At 41.4% G+C, this 20,942-nt stretch overlaps 1 long non-coding RNA gene and 1 other non-coding gene across 2 annotated transcripts; one reads left to right on the forward strand and one right to left on the reverse strand.

Moving 5' to 3' along the window:
• Nucleotides 1-642: 642 nt before the first annotated feature.
• On the reverse strand, nt 643-4,774 carry LOC135320265 (uncharacterized). The gene is made up of 3 exons (XR_010379508.1): nt 4,486-4,774; nt 3,422-3,511; nt 643-1,397 (listed from the first exon to the last, which is right to left on the reverse strand). It is a non-coding gene; the product is annotated as an uncharacterized LOC135320265 (long non-coding RNA).
• A 3,523-nt stretch (nt 4,775-8,297) lies between these two features.
• TRNAS-AGA (transfer RNA serine (anticodon AGA)) lies at nt 8,298-8,370 on the forward strand. Its single transcript has one exon. It is a non-coding gene; the product is annotated as a tRNA-Ser (tRNA).
• The last annotated feature ends 12,572 nt before the right edge of the window (nt 8,371-20,942 follow it).

Raw genomic sequence — 20,942 nt, forward strand, 5'->3', positions numbered from 1 at the left:
ACCCTGGGATCCCACCCCTCTCCTGAGATCTCAACAACTGGTACACACCCCGCTCAACTGCCCCATCCTTATCCCTGCCTCCTTGCAGCTCCCGAATGACCTCTAATAATCCACTTTTTGTAAGAAAGGAATTTTATAGCCTATATGAATGCCTAAACAACATCTTTTTTTTTTAATGGAAGTATAGTTGATTTACCATGTTGTGTTAGTGTCAGGTCTATAGCCTAAACGACATCTTGTTCAGCTGTTGTTGCTTTGGAACTTTTGAAATTATGTATCTTTGGAGACTTGTTTTTGTTCCCCGACTCTTCCCTGATTCAACATTCTATTTTCATCTAGCTTTGGAACTTTTGAAATTATGTATCTTCTGAGACTTGTTTTTGTTCCCCGACTCAACATTCTATTTTCATCTAACAAAACACTCAGGTAGCACTTGAACTGTGTGCCAGGCACTCTTCTGACCTCTTTTGTAAATAGTGACTTATTTAAATCCTCCCAACAGCCTGAGGGAAACACACACTATTTTACCGTGTCCATTTGACTGAGGGAAACGAGGATACTGAGGCCCAGAGTGGTTAGATGATTTCCCCAGTAGCTCCCAGCTAGCAAGTGGTGGAGCCCAGATGCGATGCCAGTCAGGCTGGGTGCAAAGTGTATATTTTTTATCACTATGTTCCACGCCTGCACTGTTACTAAGATTCCTATTTGCCAGGAACGATAGTTGTTAGCGAGTACTATATAGTATTCTCCTGTGTTACTGTATAATTTGTTTATTCATATTCTCCCATTAACCGATATCTGAGCTGTTTTGGGCTCTTGCAGTTGGCAGTTCGCTCCTGTACACATCTCCTTGTCCACGTAGGCATCCATATTCTCAGAAGGGGGAACTGGGGCATTATAAGGGTTTGCGTAGCTCTAATAATGCCGGTGAATGCCATCTCAGTCCTCACCCCTCCCTGGGCCTGTTTCCTGTTTGGAGACATGAAGCTCTCAGGCACACAGCTTGGGGGGTCTGAGCACGTCTAGGCTGTGACCGGCATCCCCAGGTACCTGAGGGGAAACAGTGCATCTCGAGGAGGGACCCACAGTCCTCCCTGGAAACCTGCAGGGCTCCCATGCCTGCAGGTTCCAAGCTTCTCTCCTAAGCCCGGGCTCCAAGCCCCTTCTGATGTGGTAGTTCCAACCTTCCCCTGCCTCCCCACTCGCAATCCAGATTATGGTGCCCCCAACTCACCAGGTGATTTCATACCTCCTGGCCTGGAGCCCCTTCCAGCCTGTTCATCAGGGCAAGACCCTGCTTTTCCTTAGAAGGCCACTTCATTCATTCATGTTGACAATGTTCCTTGAGCTGTGTGCGCGAGGCATCTCTCCACTCTCTGGCACTCACTAAACATTTACTGAAGGAATGAACAAAGGATTAATAACTACTTTGATTTAGTATTTTCTGGGCTTTTTCTAAGTGCCTCGCACTTATAAACTCATTTCACATTCACAGGCAACCCCAGGAGGTAAGTATTCCTGCTATCCCCATTTTTTTTTTTTTAATGGCGGTACTGGGGATCGAACCCAGGACCTTGTGCATGCTAAGCACGCGCTCTACCACTTGAGGTATACCCTTCCTCTCTGCTATCCCCATTTTACTGATAGGGAAGCTGAGGCCCAGAGACGCTTAGCTAACTTGCCTGAGGTCACACAGCTTGGGAGTGGTGGGGCTGAGGCCAATTATCTGGGACATAGTTCCTAAACTGTTAAGTGCCACATGGAACCTGAGATAAAATTCTTCTGCTCCCTTTTCTGTCTTTTGTTCTCTTTCTCTGCTCCTAGATCTGTGCCTTTTAAGTCTACATCAGGGGGAGTTAAACCTCTGCCCCATTCACTGGTTGTTGCTTAACATTTAAAAGTTGTATATTTCCTGTTCTTACTTTAAAGGAGCAGACAGGTTTAAAATTTTTATTTTTCAAAAAAAAATAAATAAAACTTTAATTTTTCTCTAAAGAAAAATCACCTCAAGTAGATTCCTGTTATTTTAGTCCCTAATAGAAGGAATTTCCCCATTCTAGGATACAGTGATTTATTAATCATTTTAGTGTCACTTTTCATCTTATTCAGTTTATTGAATTGCTCTGTTGACCTGCATTCATAATTTGGGGCTGGTTTATTTTACTTTTATGTGTTCCCATCAACTCTTGCTTTTCTTCACTGGATGACAGTATTTGGTGAGGTGACCTCAAAGTTAATTTGCTCTCCTGGGCCTTCAAAAAGATTGAAAAAGAACAAAAACCGTAATCCAGCTTTTCTGGCTGTTCTCAGCAGGAGAGGATTGAATGAAATACAGGTCAGTCCACCACAGTAGGGAGTAGAAATTCTAACTTACTTCTTAGGAATTCAGTGAATACCCAGGAACCCCCAAGAACCAGGATATACCCAGTAACTTATACCCACCTGATGCTCCCCCATCACCTCCCTCTGCCAACCCCCAGGGGTCACTGGATGGAGAGTCATTTCCTGTTTATATCTTGTGCTTATTTTGATTTATTTTGAGGGGATATTGCTTATAAGATCCTGATTGCCATGCCTCAAGTCATCAGTAATAAGACACAGGGGTGTCCTCCACACCCTGGTCACTACCACGTGATTGAGTCCCCAGAAGAGATGTAGGCATGGGTAGGGTCCTACTGCTAGGAACAAACCAAGGCCAAGATGGCAAAATTTCCTTTGCCACACCATCCTTCTCCTCCCCTTACCTTCCTGCCCCTTGTGGTCCTCCGTACCCCTGACTGAGGGGTGCTTCCTGGGGACAGGCCTAAGAAGACAGCAATTCCCAACCCTCAGACCCAGTGCTCCCTTTTCATAAGAAACACTTTAGGAGGCCTCCTTTGACCACCCTGGAATGACATCCATGTACGTTACAAGTCTTGGTGGTGGTGGGGCTGTCCCCCCAGGGTCTTAGGACCCTGCCCATTCAATGCCAAAGCACCTCCATCATTGTGACAACCAAAGTCGGCCTACCAGTTAGTCCCTAAACACACTCCCAGGGCAGGTGGGAACCAGCCTCTTGTCTGTCTTGTGCATGGCCGTATCCCCACCACAGAGCACAAGACCCCACCTGCAGAAGCTCAGTCAACACTAGTTGAATGCTCACTGTAGAGTCTAGAGCTCTATGCCAATTTGTTGTCCTCTTCCCACTAGGCTCCCCTGTCCTCTCTTCCTCCCCACCCCTGCCTGGGGGAAGGGGGAAGAAAAACAGCTGAGAGTGTGCAGGGGTCAGCCCCTCCCAGAGAGGTGTTGACACTGTTCACTGATGCTGTAGTCCTGGTGAGGGTGGAGTGAGGACAGGGTGTGCACAGAAAAGCAAATACCTGTAGAGATAAGAATTGCTTAGTGGATGGAACCAGATTCTGGAGCCTGCTCTGGCACTTACCAGCTGTTTCAAGTCTGGTAACCTCTCAGTGCCTCAGTTCCCTCATCCATAAAGTGGAGATAGTAATGGCAGTTCAGATTGTTGTGAAGGCTAAATGAGACAATTCATGTCGAGTGAGGAGGACAGAGCTTAACAAGTTATAATTATGCCTTATTGTTTGCATAAAATGGCTGAGTAACTTGGATAAATAAATGTCCTTCCCTCCGCCTAGCATTCTCCCTACTCCTGCCCCAATCCTCTCCTCATTCTACCCCATTAGCTGTTCAGGCCCCATCACCATTGGTGGATGGTCCCAGACCCAGAACACAGCCACGTTCCCTCTGCCCTTTCTCTACTTTTCCTTGGTGCGAAGCCCATATGAGATCCAATCTGTGGGCCCAGTCATATTCCTCCAGGGCCATGACCTGTTCCTGGAGACCTCCCTGCCAACCTCAGTGGTCCCAGCCACCACGTGTTTCCTATCCTACGCCTCCCACCTGCACAGGAAAACACTGCCAGCCAGCCCTCTCCTTCCTTTATAGGTTTATGTTGCTCACCTCGGACCACCCAGGGAGCTAAAGGTCTTCTCCCAGTCCCTATTCTGCCCAGACCCTCAAAGTCACCACGGTCTCCCTAAATGGGTACTCCCTACCCTAATCTGTGACCCCAAATGTCTATTTCCCAGTCTATGACACCAGAAGGGTCCACACCCAAGTTTGTGTGACTCTGGACGTTTCCACCTCCCGGTCTATGTGTCCCAAGGGCCGCCCACAACCTTGACTGAGTGAGCCCAAGATTGTTAACGCTCCAGCCTGGAACGGACCATGACGAGGGTGGGGAGGGACGCAAAATGGAGCAGACCAGGATCGTACCACTGAGGGGTGTGTGTGGCTATTTTGCACCGTACCCTTTTATTTCCGGGGGGGCGGGGGAACACGACATTCCCTAATGGACGGGGAATGTCGCTATCCTGCTTGTCCCAAGATCCCCGTCCCATCCTCCCGACTCCCACCAGCTTCGGGTAGCCCTCACTCTCTGATCGCGCCCCCGGCTTCTCTCACATCCGCCATCTTAACCACTCTCACCACGCCCACGATTCCTTATTTTCGAAACAGCTCTCAATGCACGGGAGCTGGCAATAGGCGCCGGGGACTGTCGTGGGCTCTGATTGGTCGGTGGCCGAATTCTCGTCCTTGCTGTTCTTTGAAGCTGCACGGGATCGGAGAATAACATAGCCCCGCCTCTGCTCCAGCGCTCCAGGCTCCCGTTGGTCATGGGTTCGGGGCATGCGCAGTGGGTGCCAGACCGGTGTGCTCGGCCGCTTGAGCCGCGTTTTGGGGGTTTCAGATGGTGGGTTCGGATGCCGCTTCAGAGGTTCAGATTGTTCAAGTGCAGTTGGGGCAGAAGGTGGTGTTTATTGATGAGAGTAAGATCACACACCGGGGCGTGGCTCCTGGTACACTGGGGCAATGCTGTAATCCACTAGGGTTTCCTGCTCGCACCCAGTGGTTCTTGCGTTCTTCATTCATTCCCTAGTTTACTCAAAAAGCGCTCCTTGAGTTTGGGTGATTGGGTTTTAGGAAAACTCTCATAAGTTACTTTAATAAAATTAAATCCTGCCTCAGTAGGACTGGCACAGTGGGGTGGCTGTCTCACTCAAGACGGTAAATTGCAGAGTGAACATCTTGTGGTGTTTGGATCTAATGTACTAAAATTATTAATTTTACTCCCTTCTGACAAAATGAATAGAAAATTTACAGTTAAAAGCCCTGCTGGCGAGGCCTTTGACAAAAAGAGAATAAATACCCAATATTCAATGTGCAAAGTGATGGTTTTGGAGCATTTGATCAGACAGCACAGGATTGCTGCGATTGATGTGTAATTTACTATACATCACAGGTGATACAACCAGTTACCTACTTTAAAGTCTGCAAATTTACATATATGTAAATCAAAACATAAATATAGGGGGGAGGGTAATAGCTCAGCAGTGGAGCGTATGCTTAGCATGCACAGGGTCCTGAGTTCAATCCCCAGTACCTCCATTAAAAAATAAATTTTTAAAAACATATAGATCACATGCTTTATAATATATATAAATAAATACATGATTCTAGGGATATACATGATATAGATGGAGCAGTGGGAATCTAGTTCACTGCCCTGGGTCAGTCACATGCTGAAAGGGAGGGGACTGTTGATAATTTAACATGATGCCCCCAATTTTAGGAAGCCTGAGCCCTGAGCTCCCTGACTTCACCAGATGGGGCAAATTTCCCTTAATTTGCTTGGAAGCTCCCAAGTCTATGCCCAGCACTGCCTCCACTGTGCAAACACAAACTGACCTTTGTATCAGCTCTGATTCTAGGAAGATTGTTATTTTAAGTGTGTATATGGGTACTTAGGGTGCTGGGTAGAACAAATCAAAGGGCCAGTTAAAGTGTGGGCACTTTGTCATCACTGAATGTTTCTGACGGTGGCTGGATTTGTAACATACATACTTCAATTTAGTATCTCCACTCAGGGGCCATAGTTGGTGAGGGGTGCATTGTTTTTGTTTGGATTTTTTTTCTTTTCATATTTTTTTTTCATTTAAGGTTACTACAAGATATTGGAAATAGTTCCCTGTGCTGTACAGAAGAAATTTGGTTTTTAATCTTTTTTTATATATAATGGTTAACATTTGCAAATCTCAAACTCCCAAATTTATCCCTTCCCACCCCCTTTCCCCAGTAACCATAAGATTGTTTACTATGTCTGGGAGTCTGTTTCTTTTGTAGATGAGTTCATTAGTGTCCATGTTTGGGATCTTGCCCTAATGGTTATAGTATGGTATTATCCAGCATGCAATAGGTATATAGTCTGTTTTACAGAAATACACCCCAAAGTGATACAATTAAAGAAAACAGAGGGAAACAGAAGACCTTTAGCTTATGAATAAAAGGATAAGCCTATTTGAATAAAATAAAATGCTTTTAAAAACCCTCCAATAAATATAGCTTGCATTCTATGTCTGTAGCCCTTTAAATTGTACAGATTTCATCATCATCAATCCCAGTTTAGACCTTGATTACAGGCAACTTGAAGAGAAAAAGAGATGTTTTTTTAAAAAATTGGCAACTATGGGAGAACACAATGGGTGTGTTTATAATCTTATGATCAAGAGAGCCTTCAGAAAATTGGGTAATAAAGATATACATGTGCATAGCTTGTGTGAGTGCTACAAGTTGGTCAGGAAGCTTTAAAAACGTATTTATTGCCAACAACGGTCTTTTAAAATCGAAGGGGCAGGGTACAGCTCAGTGGTAGAGCATATACGTAGCATGCACAAAGTCTTGGGTTCAATCTCCAGTACCTCCATTAAATAAACAGATAATTAAACCTAATTACCATCCCCCCCCAAATAAAAAATAAGACAAAACTCTTTTATTTTTTTGAAAATAACCACAATCCCTTATTCAAGCTATTTTCATTTAATATACTACAGAAGTATTTCAACATTAACATCACAATTGTTACCTTGCTTGATATTAACATAACATTTATTTACTGCCACGTTTTTAGTATTCACTTTCTTTATCCACCTAAGCAAGTAAGAATGACTATTTTATAAAATGAAGAAATAGAATCAAAACCCAGATCTTTAAAAAAAAAAATCTGGCTTAAAAAGTACGCTTGTGTCAGGGATCATGAGACTTTCTATATTTCCAAGTGGCATTTATTCCTGAAGCATGTCAGCTTCCCTGCACAGTGACTTACTGTGTTTATCTTTATAAAGAGTAAAGTAAACTATTATACAAACTCACTTCCATTTGGGAATTCCAGTGCCAGGTGTTAATGGCATCATTATTCCAAACAAAATATGTTAGAACCATTACTTTTTGTGATAGGTTTCTTGTGGGAATTTCCATGAAGTGTTTGTAGTCTGTAAGATACTAACATGGCATAACTATTTTCTTCTTACTATGTATTATGCTAATGATTTTCTTGGTGGACAGGTTGGTCCTTTTATAAAGAAATGTCAACTTCTTAACCTTTGCTAGCTAAGACAGAACTCTTTAAAAAATACATTTAAAATAATATTGAAGCAAAATATTTCAAAGAAATAAAACTTTTTTGATTTTCTTTGATTTATGACTGAAAGATATTTTGTCACTGTTTTAAAGTATTCAGGCAGCTGGGTGTAGGGGCAAGCTACACAGTGGAATGGGGCAGCAAGGTGCAGGCCCAGGACATTCTGGTGGTAGCAGGGATTAAAAAATATAAAAATATTCATCCTTTTAAAGCCTTTTTCTTCTAATTAATTAGTAATAGTCTTATCAAAGGTAAATGAACTCCTTGTGTAAAATTTTAATGATAAAATAGTTCTAGCAGTGCAGGGGATTTGGCAATAAGTGAGGCCAGTTACCAAACAGAATATCTCCTCCCTCCATAAGGCTCTCAGTATTTGCTTGTGATATCTCTGAACGTCGTAGTGGTTTGGGCTTCCCAAAGAGTGAAAATAGATGCCAGGCTACAGTGTAGTTAGTGGCTAGACAACTTCTGAGCTTCGTCTCAAAGATTGATAAACCACATACTGAAATCAAAATAAGTAAACAGAGTAAAATATCTTGTAACTGGATTATAGCTAAGTGCATTTGCATAGACTGTTTGCAAAGGTGATGTTATGAACCCAACTGTGTCCCTCCAAAATTCCCACGTTGAAGCCGTAACCCTGGAGTGGCTTTATGGAAATGGGGCCTTTAAGGAGGTAATTGAGGTTAAGTGAGGTCATAAGGATGGCGCCCTAATCCAATAGGACTGGAGTCATTGTAAGAAGAAAAGACACTAGAGACGCATGCGCACAGAGAAAAGGCCGCATGAGGAGGCAGCCATCTTTAAACCAATGAGAAAGGGGGGAGGGTATAGCTTAGTGGTAGAGCGCATGCTTAGAATGCATGAGGTCCTGTGTTCAATCCCCAGTACCTCCATTAAAATAAATAAATAAATAAATTAATTAATTAATTAAAAGAAAACACAAGGAGAGAGGCCTCAGGAGAAACCAAACTTGGCAAACTGAACACCTTGATCTTGGACTTCCAACCTTTAGAACCTGGAGAAAATAAATTTCTACTGTTTAAGCCAACCAGTCAGTGGTATTTGGTTATGACAGCCCAAACAGATTAATACAGCAGGTGGCCACAAACATTCCTCCCCTGTCTGGAGTCAGACCCCCTAGCAATGTGACTGAAGCTCCCCCATCCAGAGGTCAGCCTATTTCCTCACGCCTTGAACCTGGGCTGATCTCGTGACTTGCTTTGGCCAACAGAACGTAACAGAACCACCACAATGTGAGATCTAGAGCCTCGATTTCAAGAGACCTTGCAGTTTCTGCCTGGGCCCTAGTGCTGCCCTGAGCCCTCCATGTGAGGAAGCGGGTCTGGCCTGCTGGAGGATGAGAGGGAGGGTGGCAGAGAATCAAGACCCCCCGCTGACGGCTGGTACCAACAGCCAGGCTTATGAGTAAGGCCATTGGAACTTCCAGCCTAGCTGACCCTCTGGTTGACTGCAGCCACATGATTGAGCAGAGAGAAATTCAAGAGTGGAACCACTAGCTGATCCCAGCTCACATTACCTACCTACAGGGTTTGTGAGCAGATACACCGTTAAATTCCAAAGCCACTATGTTTTGCAGTCCTTTGCTTTGCAACACTAACTAAGCAGAGTGAACCTGATGATATTCTGAAAGGGCAAATTTGGGCAGCCAAAGGACCAATCCTTGCAGGGAGGCCAGGGAACTCCCATATGGAGGCAGAGAAGACTCCCCAGCCCCATGGCCAGGAGCCCCATTATGACACCCAACACTTGTCCACTTCATTTCTCTCTCCCCGGATTCAGAGTCAGTCGCATTTGCTGTCTTGGAAATTGTGGTCATAACTACTGGAAGTTCAAAAAAAAAAAAAAGATTTTTTAAAAGCAATTATGACCCTTCACCAAAGAAGTGTCACTGCAAGTGATGGTACATAATTTGAATACCAATTATTAGTCTGAATAACTAAGTTGAAGGTGGTAGCTATATAATTTCAAATTTAGAGACAGTATCCTTCAAGATTTAGAGAGAAAGGGCAGTTGTAATTGCCTGACTATTTTAACATGTTTGCCCAGGCTATTATAGAATTCTCTATTACAGAAATCTTTCCACTGCCAAAGAGTAGTTGGAATTTTCACTTGATTTTAAACCAATCTATAACGTTAAAGTAATCTCCATCAGCAACTTGTTGGCATTGGGTGAGAGGAAATCCCTCCATGTGACTTTTACTGAACTTTCAAAAACATTCTCTAACACAGTGTTATGAAGAAGGTCTTTTATTTCCCTGCCCAAATGAGCACTGAATTTCAGGCTAGGAAAATCCATTTCATGCATTGATTAAGAAGTGAGTAGGTTTGTTTTTGATCAACATAAAGGCTTACATGCTAACCATACTGCCTTGAAATATGAACTTTCAACTTCCAGTCTTGAGTTTCCTCAACGTAATTCCCTGTAGTCAAGTGACATTTTTCATTCAGGGAAGTGATATCACAGTAAATTCTTCTAAACCTTCATTGAAATAGGAAGCTGAAATTCAACCCCACTTTTTGCAGAGAGAAATTTCTCTGAACTACAAAGCTGGGAAACCCCTAGAAACTCAGCTAATGAGCTGAAAAGGCTCCTGAGAGCCATGTGACCTTTATATGGTCTTTCTTCGGATAAACAAATGTGTGTACCTACTTTCTGTGCACACTCACACAGGCAAGTGTGTGCATGTTAGTGTGGATCGTGGAACCATAGATTGGTCAGGGGCCTCAAGGGGAAATGCCTAATTATGTGGACTGATCAAAGTGATTTGGTAGATGATGCTTCATCCTTCTTTAAAAAATTGAAGTATATTTGATTTACAATGAACTGTTAATTTCAGGTGTACAGCAAAGTGATTTAGTTATACATATACATATATATATTATTTTTCAGATTCTTTTCTATTGTAGGTTATTACAAGATATTGAATATAGTTCCCTGTACTATACAAGTCATTGTTGTTTATCTATTTTATATATAGTAGTGTGTATATGTTGATCCCAAACTCCTAATTTATCCCTCCCCACCTCGATGCCTCATCTTTGATGCCCAGTTATTCTTTTAAAATAATTCAGTGAGGTTATCACACAAGAGTTTGGGATCCGACTTTAGGCAGGAGAGGAACACCTGTAAAACTTATGGAATGCATTAGATCCACCTAATCAAAATTCATTCTATCAACAAATATTTTTATTGAGGTATAATTGACATGTAACATTATATTACTTCCAGGTGCACAATATAATGATTTAATATTTGTATACATTGTGAAATGATCACCACAATAAGTCTAATTACCATCTGTCACCCTACAAAATTACAAAATATTTTTTCTTGTGATGAGAACTTTTAAGATTTTGCTTTTAGCAGCTTTCAAATATGCAATACAATAGTATCGATTGTCACTGTGCTATACATTACATCCCCATGACATTGATTTTATAACTGAAAGTTTATACGTCTTGACCCCTGTCAGGTATTTCATCCACCTCCAACCCCCTACCTCTCTGGCAACCACCAATCTAGTCTCTGTATCTATGCGTTTAGTTTAGTTTGGTTTGGTCATTATTTTTGTTTTTCAGATTACACATATAAGGGAAATCATATGGTATTTGTCTTTATATACATTCTCTCCTTTAACCCTCACAACAAATCCATGTGGTAGCTACTCCTGTCCCCTTTTTACTAATGAGGAAACTGAAATTCAGAGCATTTCAGTGACTTCTTTGCTCAAGGCCACACAGCCAACACAAATAAAACTGAGCTGAGCTGTAGCTTCTAAAAGTCCTGCTCCAGCTTCCCTATCTCCCCACCTCATTCGTCTGTCAAGCTCCTACTCATCCTTCAGATTTTATTTTTATTTTCTTAAATTTTTTTTGAGAGAGGTACTGGGGATTGAACCCAGGACCTCATGCATGCTAAGCGTGTGCTCTACCAGTGAGCTATTTCCTTCCCTCTCATCTTTCAGATTTTAGCTGAGACATCACTTCCCCAGGACTCCTCTGACAACCCAAGTTCAGGTTCTGTGCCTCTCCTATGGGCTTCTGCAGGCCCTGGACTTACCCCGTCATCTCTCCTCTGTAATCAGTAATTGGGCCAGAGACTTGTGGCTTGATTTCACAGTTTCAAGCCTATAGGAGACATTCAAGAAATAGCTGTGGGTCTGTTTCTGTTTTGTAAATAAGCTCATGTGTATCTTTTTTTTTTTTTACATTCCACATATAAGGGATATCATATAATCTTTGACTTTCTCTGTCTGACTTACCTCACTTAGTATGGTCATCTCTAGGTCCATCCGTGTTGCTGCAAATGGCATAATTTCATATGGTTACCAAAGGGGAAATGGTGAGGGGGGTGAATAAATAGGAGTTTGGGATTAGCAGATACAAACTACTATATATAAAAAAGATAAACAACAAGGTCTTACTGTATAGCACAGGGAACTATATTCAATAGCTTGTAATAACCTGTAATGAAAAAGGATATAAAAAGGAATATATATATGTATAACTGAATGGCTATGCTGTACACCAGAAACTAACACCACATTGTAAATCAACTATATGTCAATTAAAAAAAAAAGGGCCCCTGATGCTGGGAAAAAAGGAAAGAAATAGCTGTGGGATGAACAAATAAATGGATGTGTGAATGGTGTACTGCACAGATTTCCACAAAGCCTCATGTTCTCCCATAACCCACAATACACCTCCTTCCAGAAGGCTAAGCCCAGTGCTGAGCCCTCAGGGGTTGGGGACAGGGTACAGAAATGAATGAGTCCCGCCCTGGTGGGTTCACTGCAGGTTGGGGGGACAAGTCAGAAAGCAATCAGTAATGCAGGGTCTCCTGAACTAGAGGGGAGGATAGGGTGGAGGGAGGGCAGCTGAGGCAGGAAAATAAAAAATCAACTGATGTCACTGGCAAGGAGGCAAAGTTCGATTCATTCAAATGAGTTTCTCTTTCTCAGTGGAGGAGGACATAGTTCAAGTGGTAGAGCACATGCTTGGCGTGCACAGGGTCCTGGGCTCAATCTCTAGTACCTCCTCTATAAATAAATAAATAAGCCTAATTACCTTCCCTCCACACAAAAATTAAAAAAACAAAAACAAAATGAGTTTTTCAATACAAATATGAGAAAAATGGCATGACTATAGATTATGAACTGGGGAAGGCTGACATCTTTCTAGTCAGATGCCGATGAATCAGCTAAATACGGTCTTACCTGTGAGTAACTTATTATGTACCAGTGGGTATTGTTACAAGTGATTTATCATTTGCTAGTAATTCCAGAGCATTTTGCATGTCACTTGTCCCATTCTCCCTGTCTTACCTTCTCAAGCTAAAGTCCTCTTCGGTCACGGTCACGGTCATGGTCATGTGTTGCATTCCCTCTGGGCTCTACCCAGTCCTTGCTCAGCCATGCAGGCTCTGCTGGTTCCCTCTTTGGGCAGCACGGGGCTGGGGTGAGCGGCGCTCTGAGATTGGAAGCAGTCTGAGGACAGGAGTAGTGTGTTCTCTCCACAGTGCTGGGGTTAGAGCAGACTGGAAGATGGAGAAAGGTATATGATATGTATATGATAGACAATGTATTGCTTCCTTAAAAATGTCTACAGCTATCTGCCTCTCAGACCTTAATTCAGAGTTTCCTGCTCTAATAGTTTTGGATTTCACTCCTACAAGCACCAGTGGTTTGTCTCTGCTGGAAGGCACACATTAACTTCAGTGGGGAAACCAAATGACTCTGCTCCCACCCCTGACTGGGCAGCCAGAGGGCAGGCTGGATGGGAGTGGAGTTAGAATTTATTCTTTGGGTTCTTTTTGTCATCCTGAAAGAGAAATGACTATCCTATTTTTTATTTTATTTTTTCATTCTGTAATGTAGCTTTTTTCTTTGCAGATAAGATAGATACTTTTGTGCCTTTAATTAAGGAAAATAAAGGCAATTTTGAGGGGGGGGGGAGGGTATAGCTCAATGATAGAGTGCATGCTTAGCATGCATGAGGTCCTGGGGTCAATCCCCAGTACCTCCTCTAAAAATAAAGAAATAAATAAACTGAATTACCTCCCCCCCAAAAAACTAACTAAATCACTCTTCAAAAAATATTTTACAAAATATGGCCCTCACAAAATTAGAGTCTGTGTGTAGCACTGACTTTGAGAAAGGGAGATGTTTATTTGACAGGTAATATTTTCAGGTGCTTTATAAATACTATTACACAATGGACTGAGTGAAATATTCATGATGGAGCAAGGTTTTAGTGGTAGAGAATTTTGTATTCCAGAATCTAGAGCACTGCAGTTGGAATGAGCACTCAGCTTACAAGAATGGAAGTCATAAGGTTGATGAGCTACTGTGCGTTTTGCCTTTATATACATTATTAACAATCCCAAAAGCTCATATGTAAGTCATACATCGTTAACTTGGTTTTACAAATGAGAAGACTGAGCTTTAGAGATGAAATAAAATGCCCAGGAAAAATTAAAGCCAAGTTTGTCTTATTCCTATGCTTATGCCCTGCTCCTGCCTCTCCATGTGACAAATGGCATTGTCACAGACAAAAAGTCTTTGTATCAGTTATTTATTGCTATATAACAAATGACCTCAGAACGTATTAGCTTAAAACAACATCCACAGTCAGGAATCTGGTCATAGCTTAATTGAGTCCTCTGGCTCAGGGTCTCTAACAGGTTGTAATCAAGATGTCAGCTGGGGCTGTGGTCTCATATGAAGGCTTGATTGATGAAGGACCTACTTCTAAGCTGACTCCTGTGGTGGTTGGCAGGTTTCAGTTCCTTGTGGGTTATCGGACTGAGGGCCTTGGTTCTGGGCCACATGGAGCTCTCTATAGGGCATCTCATAACATGGCAGCTAGCGTCATCAGAATGAATAGAGAGCAGGCAAGAGAGAGTGTTGACAAGAGAGAATGCTAGTAAGTCAAAGTCATAGTCTTTTGGAACCTAATCATAGAAATGGCATCCCAACACTTTTGCCGTATTCTGTTTGTTAGATGCTAGTCGCTAGGTTCAGCCAACATCAAGTGGAGGGAATTCCACAAGGGTGTGACTATCAGAAGGCAGGGATCATTGGGAGCCATGTCAGAAACAGCCTACCACAGTCTAGTCTTTTTCTTGGTTCCAAAGTTCTGCTATTAAAGAACTTAATTTACTGTGAAATTATTATTCTTATGAAAGAATAGGTAGAGAATAGATATACTCAATAACTTCCAACTTAATACATTTTAAAAATGTATAATTTAGAATATATCTTTAAAAAAGTAATGGAAATCAGTAAATAAAGAGAAATAACATCTAACCTGGAGGTCGCCATTCTAAGTGAAGCAAGCCAGAAAGAGAAAGAAAAATAGCATATTGTAGGCCCCCGCCTGAAGGCTCTAGAGAATAAGCCATGGGCTGAACTGATAAACAAGCTGTGAGAAATGTCACATAGCTGGCTGGATAAGAGATGGCCTATTTAATGTATCCAGTATGGACAGCTGGGTAGCCAGTGATGGGTAAGATCCTCAGAGGAGGAGAACCTAAGACAGGCACAGCCAGCTGGATAAGAGATGGCCTACTTAATGAAGTTTTGTGACAAACTTTAAAACAATCTGTCCTTGATCATGTAACATCCTGCGCTTACTGCAGGAGCCTGGGAACCTAAATAGCTTAAGATTATTAACATTGTTATAACTTAGATGGTACGTGAGGCATCATGCATATCCTAGATAAACCCTTTTACAAGAATCAATAAACAGAGAACTGCTTCGCTTCTCTCCGCACGGTGTTTGTGTGTACATGATATCGTGCCACCGACACCATATGGTATCACTCATATGTGGAATCTAAAAAAAGAAGATATTAATGAACTTGTCTACAAAACATCAACAGATTCACAGACATAGTAAACAATCTTATGGTTACTCGGGTGAAAGAGGGTGGGAAGGGATAAATTTGGGAGTTTGAGATTGACAAATATTAATTACTATATATAAAAATAAATAAAAACGCATTTCTTCTGTATAGCACAGGGAACCATATTCAATATCTTGTAGTAACCTATAATGAAAAATAATATGAAAATGAATATATATATGTATATGTATGACTGAAACATTATGCTGTATACCAGAAATTGACACATTGTAACTGACTATACTTCAATAAAAATATGAAAAAAAGAAAAGAGAAATACCATCTTTACCTTCCAAACCAGCAAAGGAAAAAATCAAATGTGTGATGAAACAGTTCAGAAAACTATCAATCCAACACATAGTAGGAAAGAAAAAGGGGGAAAAGATAGTAAGCAGCAAACATAAGGTAGTAGAAACAAATCCCAATACATAATCAATCTAAAGAAATATAAAAGATCATACGCTTATTAAAGACAGATGTTGTACGATTGAACTGGTTGTTGTTGTTAGTTCCGCTATAGACTGGTGACAAGAAACACACCTAGAAGAAAATCATGAAGAAAAGTTGAAAATGGAGGAATAGTAAAAGATATACCAAGGAAATATGAACCAAAAGAGAGTTGAAACGAAAAAAAAGAGAGAGTTGGACCACACAGCCAACTGCCTAGTAGACCTTGCCATTTTCATGTCCTCTGGGCATCTCAAACTCAACATGTCCAAAAGAGAAGGCATCATGTCACAGAGAGACATTGCAATTGCTACTGGAATGGGATAAGCAAGAGGAAGATAGGAGGTTGGGAGTGGAGTCTGTGAAGGAGGATGTTTCTATCAAGTAACTGACTTCCAGAGGAAAAGAAGATGGAATAGAGCTAGAGGAGAAGAGGGAGAAAGAGGTTTTAGTATCGCTTCAGGTTTCATGGGAGCCATTTTATTTGCCGAAAGTAAAAGGCCAGTAGGGGATAGTTGACAGAAAGATCGCTGAGCAGGTAGGAGGCAAGGTCGGGATGGGGTGATCAGAGCCCAGGGGAAGAGTTGGATGGAAGGAAAGCCAACTCTGTCCCTCTGACTTGAGGCCAAGAGGTGAGACTGCAGCAGATGCAGCTAAGCTTGGGACATAGCACGGAGTGGTGACTCAGTGAGCTCAGGCGGGCTCCTAGAACAAATTACCATGGACCACTTGGCTTAACAAGCATTCGTTTCTCACACTTCTGGAGGCTGGAAGTCTGAGATCAGGGTGCCAACATGATCAGGGACTTGTGAATGCCCACTTCCTGGTTTACAGATGGCTGCTTTCTTGCTGTATCCTCACATGCTAGGAGAGAGAGAGAGAGGTCATCTTTCATGTCTCTTAAGTTCTTTTTTAAAAGATTTTGTTTGTGGGTTTTTTTTTTTTTTGGTTTCATTGGGTTTTTTTTTTTTTGGAGAGAGGGAGGGAGATTAGGTTTATTTATTTAGTTAGTTATTTTAATGGAGGTACTGGGGATTGAACAGGACCTCGTGCATGCTAAGCATATGCTCTAGCACTGAGCTACACCCTCCTCCCCTACACCCTCCTCCCCTCACTTAGTTTCTTATAAGGTCACTAATCCCATTCATGAAGGTTCTACCCTCATGAACTAATCACCTCCGAGAGGCCTCACCTCTTAATATCACATTGGAGATTAATTAGGGCTTTAACATATGAATTTTGAGGGGACACAAACATTCGGTCCCAAGCAAGTGGTAAAAGCTGTTAGCTGAGGGGATTCCAATCTGTTGGCTTTATTCTCTCTGAGAAGCAAGAGTTGAAATTAATTGACAGGAATGAGGAGTTTAAAATGGCATAGTGGGGCTTCAAAAGAGGGAAGATGGTTTGGAATTATCCTCCTGGTGCATTTGAAGGGAGGCTACAAGAGATCCATAAAGGTTTGGGTTGCTGCGTGCAAAGGCCCAGAGGGCAGGCGTGGTGTCCCGCTCCCCTGGTATGTGGCACAGGGTGGAGCATAGCCTACCTAAAGCTGGAACTTGAGTTGAGTATCATCAAATCATTATTTCCAACTAAAAAGCATGATGGAAAGTCTAGTAGATGGAAGTTTTTTAAATGAAAAAGTGACTGGTTTAAAGTACTTTCTAAAATGCTTGAATTGTAGAAATCAACTATATTTCAATAAATTAAAAGAAAAGAAAAGAAAATGCTTGAATTTTAGGGCTGAAAGGACCCTTAGCAACCATCCATGTCAGGGAGGCAGACCCGTGGCATGCATAGCTTCACTCTTCACGCCCACGCTCGGAGCAGACACTGATACTTGGGCTCAACCTGGGAATCTCATCCTTGCACTCTAGACAGCTATTAGCAGGCTATCACGGTCAGCACCTGGGCTTAATTGTTTTGCATTGTACCCAGGAGACATACAGATGGCCAATAGGCACATGAAAAGATGCTCAATATCTCTAATTATCAGAGAAATGCAAATCAAAACTACAATGAGGTATCACTTCACACCAGTCAGAATGGCCATCATTCAAAAGTCCACAAATGATAAATGCTGGAGAGGGTGTAAAGAAAAGGGAACCCTCCTACATCACTGGTGGGAATGTAAATTGGTGTAGCCACTATGGAGAACAGTATGGAGATTCCTTAAAAAACTAAAAATAGACTTACCATATGGTCCAGCAATCCCACTCCTAGGCATATATCTGGAGGAAGCCCTAATTTGAAAAGATACGTGCACCGCAATGTTCATAGCAGCACTATTTATAATAGCCAAGACATGGAAGCAACCTAAATGTCCATTGGCAGATGACTGGGTAAAGAAGTTGTGGTATAGATATATACAATGGAATACTACTCGGCCATTAAAAAGAATGAAATAGTGCCATTTGTAGCAACATGGATGGACCTAGAGATAGTCATTCTAAGTGAAGTAAGCCAGAAAAAAAAAAGAAAAATACCGTATGATATCGCTTATATGTGGAATCTAAAAAAAAAAAGGCACAAATGAACTTACATACAAAACAGAAACAGACTCACAGAAACAGAAAACAAACTTATGGTTACCAGAGGGGAAAGGGGTTGGAGAGGGATAAAGTGGGAGTTTGGAATTAGCAGATACAAACAATATATGTAAAAGAGATAAACAACAAGGTCCTACTGTATAGCAGAGGGAACTATATTCAATAGCTTATAATAAATGATAATGAAAAAGAGTAACTATATGTATAACTGAATCACTATGCTGCACACCAGAAACTAACACAACATTGTAAATCAACTCTACTTCAATTTTAAAAAATGTACCCAGATTTTGTTTTTATTCAGGTATGGTGAGGCCAGCATATCAGATGATTGTCATTGCGAGTATAGTTTGTTACCCATAGTTCCCAAGAGGAAGGGGGACATCCTGCCATTCAAGGCCACATGGGGAAGCACCAGGGTTGGTCAGGAAGCAGGAGTGGGGAAGCATGAGAGAGAGCCTTAATTGTGGGTTTCATGGAAGGAATGGGCTGAGCAAGGTAGGCAAACTAAGCAAGTTTAGGATTGCATAGTTCGAATAATTTGGGGTTTTGAGCTATAGGCTGGTCCCTAGTTGCCAGATACCCAGCCCTGGGGTATTTAGGGCTGGGAGATTACTGGCCTGGTACAGAAAATTTAGATAAAGGAGGTGGTTGGGGGTATGGATTTGGGATTGGTTAGACTGCATATCAAAGGAGTGCTTGAGGTCTGTTGTTTGCTATCTCTAGGAATTAGCCAGCTTTTGGAGGGTGGTCTCTCCCAGATTAGCAAGGCCCCAAGATGTCAAAGCATCATAAAATACAGAAAGTAAAAAACATGATTAGGATACATTAGGAGTTTGGGATTAACATACACACCACTAAATATAAAACAGGTAAACAATAAGGACCTACTGTATAGAACAGGGAACTATAGTCAGTATCTTATAATAACCTATGATGGAAACGAATATGAAAAAGAATATGTATGTATATATATAACTGAATCTCTTTGCTATGAAACGAACACAACATTGTAAATCAACTATACTTCAATAAAAAGTGTTTAAAAAAAACAAAACCATACAAAAAACATGACAAGTACATAAATCTACTTCCGTCCCTGTTAACTGTAACCCTTTCATGAAAGAAGTAGGAGCCTAAAGCACAGGAGAGCGAGGTGATGCGTGCAGAGTGAAGTAACCAGGTAGCGGCTGAGATGTCTAGATGTGTCACCTCAGTTGACTCTATCCTCACTTTTCCCCCATTTTCCCCCTTTTCTCCAGCTCACTCATTGCTGATGGATCCAATTCATCTTGAGTGTCACGGCCTCCTGTGCAAAATGGACAGAAATTGCTTTGCAAAAGCCAAAGCAGCTTTGATGCATCTCTCAAAACAGGATTGATGCCACTCAGGGAAGAAGGATCTCCTAATTCGCCCTGAGTGTCACGGCCTCCTGTGCAAAATGGACAGAAATTGCTTTGCAAAAGCCAAAGCAGCTTTGATGCATCTCTCAAAACAGGATTGATGCCACTCAGGGAAGAAGGCTCTCACACATGTGCCCTTGAAGTTAGAAATTTCCACCAATGCTTTTCATTCACGTCTCTGAAACTCTCCCAACAATATCTTTTGTTCTAAATGGGTCTTTGAAATATTTCAATTATTATTAAAAAATTTAATAATAAACACGTTTCAAGACCTGCTTTAACTCTCTTGTATTTGTCATATTCGTTGATTTAATCTTCACAGCAACCCTATGAGGTCATAACTATTACTATCCCTTTTTAAACGATAAAGAAAAGTGTGGCACAGAGACATTAAGTCACTTGGACAGCTAGTAAGTGACAGAACCAGAAATCAAACCGAAGCTACTGATTCTAGAATCCCTCTCCTTACCACCATACACTGTGTCTGCAGAAATTTTGTTCCGACTGCCAAGAAAGGTTTAGAAGTTGCTTGTTTTCTTAAAAAATAAGGGTAGGGGCATATATCTGGAGAAAAATATAATTCAAAAAGACACATGCACCCCAATTTTCACAGCAGCACAATTTACAATAGCCAAGACATGGAAACAACCTAATTTTCCAACAACAGGTGACTGGATAAAGAAGCTGTGGTGTATTTATACAATGGAATACTACTCAGACTTAAAAAAAGAATAAAATAATGCCATTTGCGGCAACATGGATGGACCTGGAGCTCGTCATTCTAAGTAAGGCAGAAATAGAAATTAAAAAAAAAAACCCATATGATATTGTTTATATGTGGAATCTTAAAAGACACAAGTGAGCTTATTTACAAAACAGAAACAGACTTACAGACATAGAGAATAAACTTATGGTTACCAGAGGAGAAAGAGGGTGGGAAGGGATAAATTGGGAGTTAGAAATTTGCACCTCCTGGGGAATGATAGAAATGTTAGCTGTCTTGATTGTGGTGGTTTCATAGATGTATACACCTATCAAAATTCATCAAATTGTGCATCTGAAATATGTGTAGTTTACTGTATAGAAATTATACCACAATAAAGTTGTTTAAAATTTTTTAGACTATACTTCAATTTAAAAAA

The sequence above is a fragment of the Camelus dromedarius genome, chromosome X, assembly GCF_036321535.1.
Source record: "Camelus dromedarius isolate mCamDro1 chromosome X, mCamDro1.pat, whole genome shotgun sequence".
Classification (NCBI taxonomy): domain Eukaryota; kingdom Metazoa; phylum Chordata; class Mammalia; order Artiodactyla; family Camelidae; genus Camelus; species Camelus dromedarius.